The sequence below is a fragment of the Ornithorhynchus anatinus genome, chromosome X5 (assembly GCF_004115215.2).
Source record: "Ornithorhynchus anatinus isolate Pmale09 chromosome X5, mOrnAna1.pri.v4, whole genome shotgun sequence".
Classification (NCBI taxonomy): domain Eukaryota; kingdom Metazoa; phylum Chordata; class Mammalia; order Monotremata; family Ornithorhynchidae; genus Ornithorhynchus; species Ornithorhynchus anatinus.
In genome coordinates, this window is record NC_041753.1 from 11,756,980 (window position 1) to 11,767,369 (window position 10,390).

The following is a 10,390-nucleotide window of genomic DNA, read 5'->3' on the forward strand; positions in this document are numbered from 1 at the left end:
GGGAGAGGGGCAATCATTGAAGATTTTTGGGGAGTAGGAAGATATGTGCAGTGACATTTAAAAAAAAATGACCCGGGCATGAGAGTGAATTATGGACAGGAGAGGAGAAAGACCAGAGGTAGGGAAGTCAATGAGAAAGCTGATATAGTAGAGTTGGGATAGGGCAAGTGCTTGAGCCAGCATGGCGGCAGTTTGGATGAAGGGGAATGGGCAGATTCTGAAGATGTTGGGAAGAAAGAACCTACAGGATTTGGTAACTGTGGGGTTCCCTCAAGGCTCAGTTCTGGGCCACCTTCTATTCTCCATCTCCATCCACTCCCTTGGAGAAATCATTTGCTCCCATAATTGCAAGTACCATCTCAGTGTGGATAATTCCCATCTCCAGCCCTGATCTTTCTCCTTCTCTACAGTCTTATGTTTCCCCCTGCCTTCGGGACACTTTTACTTGGATGTCCTGCTGATACCTCAAACGTAATATATCCAAAACAGATTCTTCATGTTCCCACCCAAAGCCTGTCCTTCCTGTGACTTTTCCTTCACGAAAGATACAACCACTATCGTCCCCGTCTCACAAGCCCGTCACCTTGGTGTTGTCCTCAACTCATCTCTCTCATTCAACTCACATATTCAATCTGTCACCAAATCCTGTCGATTCAACCTTCGCAACATCAATAAAATCCATCCTTTCCTCTCCATTCAAACTGCTATCATGTTAGTTCAAGCACTTATCCCATCTCTCTTTAATTATTGCATTAACCTCCTTGGTGACCTCCCCGTCTCTCCCCACTTCAACCGATACTTCACTTTGCAGACTGGATCATTTTTCTACAAAAATATTCAGTCCCCATTTCCCCCTGCCTCAAGAACCTCCAGTGGGTGCCTATGCACCTCCACATCAAACATCTTATACTGTCAGGTCATCTCCAACCCATCACGACATCATGGACACATCTCTCCCAGAACGCCCCACCTGCGTCTGCAATTGTCTGGTCACTCTACTCATGAAAATATGGAAGTGGTTTTCCATTGCCTCCTTCCACGGAGTAAACTTGAGTCTCTGCCCTCGACTCTCTCCCATGCCGCTGCTGCCCAACACAGGGGAGTTTTGACTTGTAGCAGATTGCCTTCCACCCGCTAGCCACTGCCCATTCTAGGAATGGAATGGATATACCACTGCTTGACTCTCCCTCCTGTAGTCGAGACTGGTAGAGCACTGGAAACTCTCCAGGTGCGACCTTGAGAGGGGAGAAGCTCCTTATCATTGGCTTTAATGCACTCAATCACCTTGCCCCCTCCTGCCTTACCTCCTGAATTCCTACTATAACCAAGCCTTCATCATTCTGCTCCTCTAATACCAGTCTACTCACTATACCTCTATTTTGTCTATTTTGCTGCCGACCCCTCACCCGCATCCTGTCTCTGGCCTGGAACTCTCTCCCTCCTCATTTCCAACAGACGTTCAGTCACTACACCTTCAAAGCTTTATTGAAAGCAACCAATACTTCACTCTTGCTACCTGGATAATTTTTCTACAAAAATGTTCAGTCCACTCCTCAAAACTCTCCAGTGGGTGCCTACCCACCTCCATATCAAACAGGCCTTCCCTGACTAAGCCCTCATTTCCTCTTCTCCTATTTCTTTCTGGGTTGTCCTAGCAGTAGGATTCGCACCTTTTATTCACCACTCTCTTAGCCCCACATCACTTAAGTACATATCTGTAATGCAATTTCCTTATTCACATTAATGTCTGTCACCCTCTCTAGACTGTAAGCTCCATGTGAGCAGGGAACGTGTCTACCAACTCTGTTATTATTGTACTCTCCCAAGAGTACTCTGCATAAAGTAAGTGCTCAGTAAATATGATTGACTGTTTGACTGACTACCTGAATATGCCAGTTGAAAGAGGAGGAGTCATAGATAAGGTCAAGGTTGTGGGCTTGTGGATGGCAAGGATGGTGGTGTTGTCAAAAGCGATGGGGGAAGGAAGGACTTGGGAAAGAAGATGAGTTGTCCAGCTTTTGTACTTGTTGAGCTTGAGGCAGGAGGAAAGGGGAGATTGCAAAGAGGAAGAGATGTTGGGGCTAGGTTTGGGAATTGCCCACCTAGAGAGGTAGCTGAAACCATGGGAGTGGCAAAGATTGAGAATAGAAGGGGGGCCAAAATTGAGCCCTGTGGTACCCCTACAGTTAAGGGTGGGGGAGAGTCCAGCCTGGCCTGCACACTTTGCTCTTCTAACACCAGCTTACTCACTGTGCCCCAGTTGCATCTAATTCACTGTTCACCCCTTTCCCACATCCTCCCTTTGGCATGGAACTTCCTCCCCATCCATTTATGCCAGACCATCACTTTCCCCACCTTCAAATCATTATTAAGGTCACATCTCTTCCAAGGGGCCTTCTCAGATTAAGCCCTCTTTCCCCGGCTCCTTCTCCCTTCTATGTCATCTATGCACTTAGATTGTAAGCTCACTGTGAGCAGGGAACATACTTATAATAATAATTATGGTATTTGTTAAGCACTTATGTGCCAAGCACAGTTCTAAGCACTGGGGTAGATACAAGGTAATCAGGTCATCCCACATGGGGCTCACAATCTTAATCCCCATTTTACAGATGAGGTAATAATAATGTTGGTATTTGTTAAGTGCTTACTATGTGCAGAGCACTGTTCTAAGTGCTGGTGTAGATACAAGGTAATCAGGTTGTCCCACGTGAGGCTCACAGTCTTAATCCCCATTTTACAAATAAGGTCATTGAGGCACAGAGAAGTTAAGTGATTTGCCCACAGTCACACAGCTGACAAGTGGCAGAGCAGAGATTTGAACCCAGGACCTCTGACTCCCAAGCCCGTGCTCTTTCCACTGAGCCACGCTGTTTCTCTAACATGCCTATCAACTTTGTTGTACTGTACTCTCCAAAGTGCTTAGTACGGTGTTCTTTGCACAGATAGTGCTCAATAAATGCCATTAATAATAATATTGTGGTTTATGTTTAGTGCTTCCTATGTGCCAGGAACTGTACTATGTGCTGGGGTGGATACAGGCAAATTAGGTTGGCTACCGTCCCTGTCCCACATAGGGCTCACAGTCTCAATCCCCATTTTACAGATGAGGTAACTGGGGCACAGAGAAGTGAAGTGACTTGCCCAAGGTCACACAAAAGACAAGTTGTGGAGCCAGAATTAAAACCCAGGTCCTTCTGACTCACAGGCCTATCCACTATGTCATGCTGCTGATTGATCATTTGATAAGAAGAGTGGGAAAGAAAGCAGGTTAGGAGGTTGTGGTTTAATAGTGGGTTTTCAAGTTGGTGAGGTTAGAAATTGTACAGTTACTAGCGAGGATGAGATCCAATGTGTGTGTAGCTTGGTGAATGGGTGAGGTGGGGTGGAGGAGGAGGTCAGCAGGGTTGAGGAGTAAGAGGAAGTGAGCAGCTGGGAGGTCATCAGGAGCATCCACATGGATATTCAAGTCCCTGAAGGTCAACGTAGAAGTGGAGTTCGCAAGACATAAGATGAGAAAGGCACCAAAATTGCTCAGAAACTTTGGCCGGGGAAGCGATAGATGGCAGCAACTATCTCTTCCCCTTTCCTCCCTCCCACTTTCTCTCTGCCTCCTTTCTTATCTCTACCTCTTCTGGCTTTGTCTCTTTGAGCCCTACCCCTGTTCCACCTAAGGAGACCAAAATGTTTTGGGTTCGGTGATGTGCCGGCTATGGACTGGCACTCTTCCAGGTGCTAAGTAACTGCACCCAGAAGGTGCTCAATAAATCTATTTGTAGAATGATAAGAACACAAAGATATTGATTCAGTCAGGCCTATGTTTCACAAGGAGCTGGTAATCTGAAGTGTAAGGGGTGTAACAGACACACAATGAAAGCAAAATAAAAAGAAAATAGGTTGAAATAAGCAATTCAAACCCAGTCACAGCAAAGTAAGAGTCTATGCTTGGTTTGGGGGTGGTCCAGGGGAGTCCACGATGGCGGGCACAATTTGCTTAAGTGGCATTTGGTTGGCTTACAAAGTTATCTGGACATCCTCTTGATTCTCTTCCCTGGCACTATCACCTGCTTGCCAACTAGGCAACCACATCATTCAAACTCTGAGCAGATCAATCATTAGCCATTAAAATAAACAAGTGATTGTCATATCATCTTGAAGGATTTTGCCTGAATAATGTTTCCTAGATCAGAGAGAGCCAAAGCATCATGGAACCTCTCTTGCCCCTCCCTCTTTTAAAGGAGCAGAGATCAAAAGACTTGGGAAATTTCAGAATGTTGGGAAGGCTGGGGCAGTTGACACCTGAACACTAGGAGGGAAGGAAGCTGGCATCCCTCCCCCCATGCCCTCTCTCTCTACATCCCCCTTCTTCCCTTCCAAACCCCTAAAATACCATATCGCACCTCATAGGATATCTTTCTCTTCTCTTCTCGCCCCCATCCCTTTCCTCCAACATTCTACTGTGGTCTGTGGAATCTTCACTCCAACATGCCCAGAAATGTGTCCACCTCCCAGATGCATTGTTCTGTTTCCCTGGTCCCCCGGTGTCCTCCTCTATTCTATTCTATATCTATATTTGTATATGGAGAAACAGCATGGGGTAGTGGATAGAGCTTGGGCCTGGGAGTCAGAAGGCCATGGGTTCTAATCCCAGCTCTGCCACTTGCCTGCTTTGTGACCTTAGGCAAGTCACTTCACTTCTCTGGGCCTCAGTTACCTCATCTGGAAAATGGGGATTGAGACTGTGAGCCCCATGTGGGATAGGGACTGTGTCCAAGCCAATTTGCTTGTATCCACTCCAGTGCTTAGTACAGTTCCTGGCACATAGTAAGAGCTTAACAAATACCATTATTATTTTTATATCTTGTATCTTTTATTGGTATTGTCAGTGGACCATGCCACTACTGTCTATTCCACAGCTCTGTGACTGTTACATGTGAAAGGGGCCCTGGCAACTGGAATGGAGGAAATGACTGCAGTAATCAATCAGTTAATGGTATTTATTGAGAGCTTTCTGTGTGCAGAGCACTGTACAAAATACATGGGGAAGTACATGATCCTTGCCTACAAGGAGCTTACAGTCTCACAGTCCAGCAGCAGAGAAGTCTGTTGTACTAGAACAGCAGGAAAAAATAAACACCAGTTACAAGAAGAGATACAAAATGGGGGGAGAAACAGAAGGACTAAAGAGACAAGAATTGTGGGGGTTTGGGGTGCAAGGAGGAGGGACGAGGGAAAATGCAGGAATTTGAGCAGGCTGCGTGAGGGGGAAGGGGACAGGCTATTTCCCAGCTGAATTTGCAAAAGTTGAGACAATCAGCTGTCACTTCAAGACAAAGTGAATTCCTCTGGGCTTATGTAGAACTGACACAGCCAATCTGTACCCTGATGCTCAAGCTCCAGTCCACTCCTGGTCTCATGGGGGATTAAATGTGGCTATACCAAGCACAATTTTCCACACAATGATTTTTTGAGAATCTGGCCATTCCATTTTCATTTTGCAGTAACCACTGATTGAAGTTTTCTGTAGGGACTCTTTTTTTTGATTATTTGGCTGGGTTGGAAATTGCACTTGCACCATTCTAGTCAATCATATTTATTGAGTGCTTACTGTGTGCAGAGCATTATACTTAGCACTTGGGAGAGTACAATATAACAGTATAACAGAGACGTTCCCTGTCCACAATGAGCTTACAGTCTAGAGAGACGGGTGCTGGAATTTGACTGGCAACATGCATCCCAGACTTTCCACCCTTCCTGCCTTTAATCACTGACCTGAATGGTCACTGTGGATGCTCAGTTCCAAGCAAGGGTTCCAAGAGGGTTCAGGTTTGCTTACTCTTGGGAAACTGTGACTTCCTGTGATGGCCTATCAAGAGGGTCATGGAACTGTTGGACACTCATTAGCTATTGCAACACAAGGGAACAGATTATATATCTCATAGTACTGATCAGTTTCCAAATAGAAAAGCAGTGACGGCTAGAACCTATTTTGTATTTTATGAAATCCTAAATGCAGCTCAATGGATTGATCCCTGGTTTTAATATTGGAGCCCTCTAAAGTGAGTTAACATTATTGGGGATATACAGACATGAAGGGGCACCTTGCTGACCAGGACCTCACTGACAGTTCACTTGATTTTGCCCCTCCTCTGCCTCACTCACCTTGTAATTATTATTATTATCATGGTATTTGTTAAACGCTTACTATGTGTCAGGAACCGTACTAAGCACTGGGTTGGGTACAGGTAAATCAAGTTGGATACTGTCCCTGTCCCACATGGGGCTCACAGTCTTAATCCCCATTTTACAGATGAGGTAACTGAAGCCCAGAGAGGTAAAGAGACTTGCCCAAGGTCACACAGCGGAGAAGTGGCAGAGCCAGGATTAGAATCCATAACCTTCTGACTAATGTTTCACTTCATTTTACAGTTATTATTCTGGAGCATGGGAGTAGCAGAAGGCTTGTTTCCCTCCCTTTTCTTTTTTATTTTGGGGCATTTTAGACCTTAGTACAGCCTGTTCCAACTGAAGGATGGTTTCCCCTTGGGAAGTACAAATGTGGAGGGGGTTTGGTGATGTCATTATCATTAGGATGATGATTCCCATTTAACCATTGCTGAGAGCTGGCTGAATGCTGAGAGTGGGCAGGATACAGAGAAAGATACATCCCTTGCCCTATACACTTGCCATTAAAAGGAGAATCCTAAGGTTATTTCTTGAGGTCAGTGACTCCAGCCTATTGGAACCAGGCCTGCCTGCTGAGAGGGGTGGCCCTTAGACAGGTAGGCTGGCCAGTGATAGCATGCATGGGTACCGGTCACTCACTTCTCTGTTGACCCAGAAGTAGAGACACACGTTGTTATGTGTGTTATAGACATTGCCCAGTGCAGCATAACAGCAACCTACAGAACCTTTGATGGAAGTCCACCAAACCCAGAGCATGTCCCTGACATTCCCCTCCATCTTGCTCCAGGTCCCCACTAACACTGCACTCGTGCTTACTTAGTGCAAAGCACTGTACTAAGTGCTTGGGAAAGTACAGTGCAACAATAAACGGTGATATTCCCTGCCCGCAACAAGCGTACAGTCTAGAAGGAGGGGAGATGGACATCAGCACAAATAAAATCACAGATATGTACATAAGTGCTTGAAGCTGAGAGGAGGGAAGAGTAAAGGGAACAAGTCAGGGTGAGGCAGAAGGGAGTGGGAGATGAGGAAAAGTGGGGCTTAGTATGGGAAGGCCTTTTGGAGGATGTGTGCCTTCAATAAGACTTTGAATGGGAGAGAGTAATGGTCTGTTAGATTTGAGGAGGGAGGGCATTCCAGGCCAGAGACAGGATGAGGGCTAGGGGTCAGTGGTGAGACAGGCGAGATCGAAGCACAGTGAGATGGTTAGCACTAGAGGAGCAAAGTGTGTAGGTTGAGTTGTAGAAGGAGAGTGGCAAGGTGAGGTAGGAGGGTGACAAGATGATGAAGTGCTTTAAAGCCAATAGTGAGGAGTTTTTGTTTTTGATACAGAGGTGGATGGGCAACCACTGGAGTTAACGGTATAGTGCTCTGCACACAGTAAGCATGCAATAAACACGAATTATTGATTGATTGTGGGCAGGGAATGTGCCTACTGATTCTGTTAAATCGTACTCTCCCAAGCACTTAGTACAGTGCTCTGCACCCAGTAAGTGCTCAATAAATACCACTGATGGATTGATTGGAACCATCCTACCTCCCCATCCAAGGCAGGGGCCTGCTGGGCAAGCTCCAGCCCTAACCTGCACTTGAGTGGCCTTTCATCTGATTTCCTACTGGACAGTCTCATTTCAGCTGGTCTGTCCCTTGCCCAGTACAGATACTGGACTTGGTGCCTTTAATGTATCCTATTAATTCCAGCCCCAAGGCTCCCTCTTCTTTGAGTCCTGCCACCAGGTTCCATGGCTTGGAAGAAGTGTTTGGGTTCAGAATAGGGAAACTCAAAGGCTCTAGAGCAAGTATGAAGGGTAGTCAGAGGTCCCCCTGGAGAGGCTCTCTAGGTGCCAGTGACTCTGGGTATATTTGCATTAAGCGGGACATCTGATATCTTGATATTTTTCAATGTGCTTGGCATAAGACATGTGATGTCACGGGTGTCTCTTTATCCAGCATTTACCAAGACCACCACTGTCCATCCTACTTGGCACCCTTGCTTGCTTTAGCCACGCAGGACTCAGTCATCCAGTGAGAAGCAGCATGGCCCAGTGGATAAAGCCCGGGCCTGTGTGTCAGAAGGACCTGGGTTCTAATCCTGATTCTGCCACTTATCTGCTGTGTGACCTGAAGCAAGTCACTTCACTCCTATGGGCCTCTTTCACCTCATCTGTAAAATGGGGATTAAGACTGTGAGCCCCATATGGAACAGGGACTGTGTCCAACCTGATGAGCTTGTATCTACCCCAGTGCTTAATACAGTGCCTGACACATACTAAGCACTTAACAAATACCATTAAAATTTTTTTTAAAAAAAGAAGGATTTCAGTGCCACCTAGAGGACACCAAATTGCCAGGTCATGGATCAGTGTTTGCATTAGTTCCCTTTGGTGACTAGTAGTACCTACTGAGTCTGATTTATCTCTAAAGTCACGAAGGTCTTGAACTATGAATGTTTTTGGCAGTCATGACATTATATGGACACATGATATATAACTCTGTCCTCTCCCTGACTTTCATATAACGATAGACAGCATCACTATACTCCCTGTCTCCCAAGCCCAAAACCTTGTCATTATCCTCGACATCTCATTCAACTGACAAATTCAATCTGTCAGCAAATTCTGTCTGTTTTTCCTTCACAACATCGCTAAAATCCACACATTCCTCTCCATCCACACTGCTACCACATTGATCCAAGCATTTATCCTTTGTGTGGTCTAGTGGAAAAGCACAGGCCTGGGAGTCAGAGGATCTGTGTTGTAATCCCAGCTCTGCCACTTGTCTGCTGTGTTACCTTGGGTAAGTCACTTAACTTCTACATGCCTCACTTCCCCAATTTGCAAAATGGGGATTCAATACCTGTTCCCTATCCTCCTTAGACTCTGAGCCCCACGTGGAACCTGATTTTCTTGTATTTACCCCCAGTGCTTAGTACAGTGCTTGGCACATAGTAAGTGCTTAACAAATGCTATTATTATTATTTTATTATTATTGTCATCATTATTATTATTATTCCTCCTTGACAACTACCTCCTTGCTTCCCTCCCTGCCTCCTGTCTCTTCCCACTCCATTCCATACTTCAGGCTTTGCCTGGATCATTTTTCTAAAAAATGTTCAGTCCACATCTACCCACTCCTTCAAAACCTCGAGGGGTTGGTCATCCACCTCTGCATCAAGCAGAAACTCTTTACTATTGGCTTTAAAGCATTCAATCACCTTGTTCCCTCCTACTTCACCTCCCTGATTTCCTACTACAATTCAGTCCACACAATACCAATCTACTCACTGTACCTTGATCTCGTCTATTTTACCACCCAATCTTCACCCGTGTCCTGCCTCCAGACTGCAACTCGCTCCCTTTCATATCTGACAATCACTCTCCTCCCACTTTCATAGATTTATTAAAATCAGATCTCTTCCAAGAGGCCTACCCTGAGTAAGCCTCATTTCCCCTCCTCCCTCTCCCTTCTGTGTCATCCTTGCACTTTGATTTGTACCCTTTATCCACCCCACCCTTGGCACCACCACATTCATGTACATATCTGATTTATTTTAATGTTTGTCATCCCCTCTAGATTGTATGCTCCTTCTGGGCAGGGAACATTTCTACCAATTCTGTTATATTGTTCTCTTCCAAGCTCTTGCTCTGCACAAAGTTAGTGTTCAATAAATAGAATTGACTGATCGAGTATGTAGTACAGTGCTCTGATTGACTGATTAATTGATTTTCCATGCTCTGGTAGAGACAGAAGTCTGAGGAGGTAGCCACAGCCATTTGAGCAACTGCTCTGGCTACCTAGACAGTGCAAGAACTCTGGACTTTAGAAATTTTAGACTTTTCTGAAGACTCTGAATTTTGGACTGTCTGGGCACCTATAAGCTGAATGTGAGGAGTAGAGGGAGTAGTGGGAGGTTGGGGAGAAGAGTGAAAAAGGTAAGGTGAGGGGATGTTAGTGCCTAGGCTTTTGACTAAAATGCTGTGCTAGAAGAGTCTCGTCTTATGCTGCAGAGTCGTTTCCAACCCATAGCGACACCACGGACATTTCTCTCCCAGAATGCCCCTCTCTCCACCTGCAATCATTCTGGTAGTGTATCCATAAGGTTTTCCTGGTAAAAATACGGAAGTGCCGCCTTCCACACAGTAAACTCGAATCCCCACCCTCGACTCTCTCCCACACTGCTGCTGCCCAGCATGGGTGAGTTTTG

General features: G+C 45.7%; 1 non-coding gene across 1 annotated transcript; it reads right to left on the minus strand.

The window, feature by feature from the left end:
* Positions 1-1,108: 1,108 nt before the first annotated feature.
* Positions 1,109-1,246, minus strand: LOC114808547. Its single transcript, XR_003756394.1, has one exon. It is a non-coding gene; the product is annotated as a small nucleolar RNA SNORA7 (small nucleolar RNA).
* Positions 1,247-10,390: the final 9,144 nt, after the last annotated feature.